Source organism: Mastomys coucha, chromosome X, assembly GCF_008632895.1.
Source record: "Mastomys coucha isolate ucsf_1 chromosome X, UCSF_Mcou_1, whole genome shotgun sequence".
NCBI lineage: Eukaryota > Metazoa > Chordata > Mammalia > Rodentia > Muridae > Mastomys > Mastomys coucha.
The window spans coordinates 116,771,044-116,776,089 of NC_045030.1; positions in this window are offsets into that span (position 1 = coordinate 116,771,044).

A 5,046-nucleotide genomic window follows, 5' to 3' on the forward strand; every position below is an offset into this window, starting at 1 on the left:
ATTGGAATTAAACAGTAGACAATGGTGCTTCATTAGTAATAGGAAATAGACGAGGTTTCAGAGCCTTCAATACAGATTTTAAGGTGTTTAACAAATTTAAAAAATATTACTTCTGCATAATAGTAAAAGTGTAATGCTTTTATATTATGTAAAATGATTTTCATTTTCACTTGTACAACTACTACTATGGCTAAAAAATACCAGTATAGGACTTATATTAAGAAAAAAAAAACAAAAGCTTTTTCCTGAAAAAGAAATATAAAATACTGGGCTTTATGTTCTATAATGTTGACATCTTAATCCCCTCCATAACCTTAAATTTCTATAAGCAATAAAATGTATATTTTACTAATCTGTCATTTCTAATTTTTGACAATATGCTATCACCTGTTTTATTAAACTGAACCATTAAGTACATTTAGTATCCCTCTCAAAAAACAATAAATAGAAATGTCCTCAGTATTTGAAATGCATAATCCAGCTGACTCCATATCAATATTAACCTCTCTTCATATAGTTAATATGTAGACTGTTTAAAATAGATCATTCATTTCTTTGACCTCGTGAGCAATGCTTCCATTGTCCACGTTTTTCTCTTCTTTTTATCTTATAAACTCCCAGTAAAATAGATCATTGAGTTCTGTTTCCAGTATGTCAGGGATTTAGCATGCAAGGTAACAAATACTTTTCTATTCTAGTACCAATGAAATTACCCAAATCACATGGTCACATTTATGACAACAGCAAACTCCATTTCTGATACCAGTTTTCTGCATTACTTATTCCTCCTGTTTCTGCAATAAAATACAATAAGAAAAGAAACTTAAGGAAAGAAAGGCTTATTTTTTCCTGATGATTCAGTATATATTTATAATGACTTGGGATTAAAAGAATCATGAGTTTGAAATATCTGATCACATCACATTGGGAAATTGAAAACAATGAATTCAATATATTGCTCAGGTCCATTTATTCACCTATTTAGTCTAGAATCTTATCCATAGAATGGTGATATCTACATTTGGCAGGGCTCTCCATCTCACCTAGCAAGAACAATACAATCCTCCTCAGGCATGCCCAGGGACTCATCTACCAGGTGATTCTAGATTCTGTCAATTTGACAATTACACTAACCATCACACATAGTAAATCTACCTCATGTAAACTTGACAACATATGTATCTTTATAAATCATCCTTAAACTCCAGATAAAGGCAATAATATGGTTTTGGTTTCACTTAATATAATATAGCTATTTTAAAAACAAGAATGTAGGAGTCTCCTATTTAGAGTGGAGGTGAAGTTGTCAACTTATTTTTACAATTTTTTTTTCTGGTATTTTGTATCTTAAATACTATTTTGTGAAATGAGCAAAGTATAAACATATTCCAGTTTTAAATATAATGTTAAATAAGATATTAAGGAAAAAATCTTGATTCTATAGTTAAAACATTTAAATATCTTCTTAAAAACAGATTGAGAGCTCTTATAATAATTGTCAATTTTACTTTCTTGACTGAGCACTTGACTATTCACAGGCAGTTTTTTTTTATGAGTACCTTCTGCAGTTAGGTCTATATGCACTGAGTTTGTAGCAAACATCTCAGCTGGTTATGGTTTTTAACTAGAAGGAATGATTCAGAAGTTCATCCTGAACCATCTGAGCCATTTGTAGTCTTGCTAGATTTAAATTCTTGTTACTAAAATTAAGCATGGGCTATGGCTATAATAATGACTTGTCATAAGTAATTTGCTATATTCTAGACACACATTTTTCTTGTCTCTACTGTGAAGCACTGGTTTCATTTAAAGTAGTTAACCTGATCAACCACTATATTGAGAACTGTGTGACTCATCTCCTAGCACTCTAAACTACAAACATAAAGAACTGAAACTGAGCCAACAAAATAATTTCTGTGTCTCTTGATGTCAGCATTCTTGCCTTACTTCTTGGTTTCAGGTAGTAGCACTACAGGTGAAAATATTTTATAATTGAAAGGGTTCTACACTAGGAAAAATACCACTTTCTGTGTAGAATGTGGGATCTGGAATATTTAGTCTTTGGTTGTATTTTAATTAGGAGACAACAGAACTTTCTCAAATCTATCTGGGGGATCAGTCTTGTCATTTATAGATGTTTTCTGAAAACTTTTGTTCATGCAATCGTGTATTTGCTTGCTCTAAAACCCATATTCAGTGTATGGGATATCAGGCTAATCTAGAACAGATAATTGTTGAGAATAAAGAATATTAAATTTGACTTCTATCTAATGTTGTGTATATTTTTCATAAAAAAGTTAGAATACTTGAATAGCATGATATGGTGGTTTGAATGGGAATTGCCCCTATAGACTCATGTGTCTGATTCCTTGGCCCACAGGGAGTGACATTATTATGAAGTGTGGCCTCCTTGGAGTAGGTGCAGACTTGTTTTTTGAAGCATATACCTATAGGGGCAAGCTTTGAGTTCTCTCATGCTAAAGCTATGCCCAGTGTAACTCATCGTCTCCTGCTGCCCATGGAGCAAGATATAGAATTCTCACTCCTACTCCATCACTGATGTCTAAATGCTCCCATTCTTCTTTCAATGATAATAGTAGACTAAACCTCTGAAACTTTAGCCAGCTCCAACTAAATGTTTTCCTTCAGAAGAGTTGTCATGATAATGGTGTCTTCTTGCAGCAATGAATGTGAACTAAACTAAGACATATGGCTTAATAGGTCAAAATCACACTGGTTTCAATTACTGAAGAATATAATGGTGTCTTAGTGTGTTACTTCTGTGAACAGATACCATGACCAAGGCAGCTCTTTTAAGGACAACATTTAATTGGGGCTGGCTTATATGCTCACAGGTTCAGTCCAGTATCATGAGGGTAGAAACTTGGCAACATTCAGGCATACATGGTGCGGGAGGAAATTAGAGTTCTAGATCTTGCTCTAAAGGCAAAGCTAACAAAGGACTGACTTCTAGGCAGCTAGTGCAAGGGCATTACCTACTCCAACAAGGCTACACCTCCTAATAGTGCCACTCCCTGGGCCAAGCATATGCAAACCATCACAATGGGATATGTTAACATTAGTTATTGTCTATCTTTTTTTTCAAAATTAAAAATTTATTTTGTTGAAAAACATCCAAATATGCATGTACAATATAACCTTGTTCTTTTAATACTCAGATTACATAGGTTATAAAAATGACTGTCAGTGTTTCCATTATGTTCTTACATCTGTCTTATACTGGGTATATGGAATATTTCTGTAATTCCAAGATGCTGAGATTATAATAACTTCCTTACCTGGTAACAGAAAATTAATAAATACAATTATGTACAGTGATGTAAATATCTGTGTTTTCTGATGATTTTAGGCAACTACTCTAGAATGGTATATCAACCACCAAAGTAGTAGTGACCCACTTATTGAGAACCAGTGCTTCATAGGCTATGATAGATTCTAGAAGAACCAACCACCTAATTCTATGGTTTAAGTCTTTTCAGCCACTAACAACTATTCTGAAACTACCCACATGTTCTCTATTGAGCATCAATTGATTAGAATTAAAGAGATTCTTAACCACTTAATATTATAAGGACTTTAGAAATCAAATTCCAGGTAAAAGAGCTCATGGCTTCACACTTTATGATACGATGTCACAGGCGCTTATTTTGTAACCTCTTTCACAATGAACTTATAAACTTTGAATAAATTAGTTAGAATGATGTAGTTAAACATATCACATTATCCCTTACATGATAGACCATAATTTACATCAAATATTGGACAAGAGTACTAGTCAAAGTAGCAGTGGCATCAGAACAAAGCCTATTTTTCACAAATTTATAGCAGATCTATTTATTCTCTCTCATTAAATTATTATTATTATTAAAATGCAATTAAATATTCATGATGCATGCATGTGCTAGTATGGTAATAAAAGTTCTATACTCATTGCTATGAAAACATCCTTTGAATTGTGACTTTTAGTCTAATCTCTGTCAAGTGATGGAGTCTTTTTTTTTCGAAGCTTGCATATTAACTGACCTTGGCATATATTTGAGGGACAGAAAATAGTAGAAGAGAATTGTAAATTCAAAATCTAGCATTCAAGAATGTTTCCCTCTTTTCTAAGTCTTGGAACTCTGTCTCCTTGAGTACAAGCCCAGACTAGTCAGCTGGAGAATGAATAATCAGTGATGGATAATCACTGCACCAGATCTGACATGCAGAAAAACATCCTTGGGAGCAGTGATTTTTCCTTGAGCCACAATGGACCACAGATACATGAAAAAGCACAAAAGATCATCTGTAGAATCTAATCTTGGTCATTACATCCAAAATAAATTAAGTAAATTGTTATTAAATGTAAAGTTAGTTTTACTATACAAGAATTTTAAATTGAAGGACTACTGAGGAAAATCTAAATGTTTCTAGTTTTCTATTCCATTTATTTTTCACTTCAGTTACACAATTATCATTTCTAATGAAAACTAAATTTATAAATCCTGTACTTTTAAACCTTAAGCAAGTATTGGTGGATATATGGGAAATCAAATGCTATCTAAATTTTGAGCCAATACTTGAGGAGAATGATAAAAAAGAAAGAATGGAGAAAACTGTAGTAGTTACTGTTCTGTTATTCTTGAGAGGCACAATAACCAAAGAAACTTATAAAATAAAACCCTTAATTGCAAGATCATTTATAGTTTCTGAGAGTTAGTTCAGGAAAAATCACAGCAGGGAGCATGGCCATAGGCAGGGAGATATGACACTGGAGCCTCTGCTCAATCTTATTTTTTATCTGCAAATTGGAGTCAGAAAATAATAGATTAGACCGGGCTTAGACATTTGAAACCTCAAAGCCCACCCACAGTAGCACACGTCCTCCAACAAGGCCACATCTCTTATTGCAGCCCAAAATAGTTCTACCATCTGTAGACCAAGCATTAAAATATACAATGAGCTTGTGGTCTCCATTCTCATTCAAACCACCACATTCCAAAGGAAGAAAACTTTATTTATTAATTTTCTGTTACCAGGTAAGGA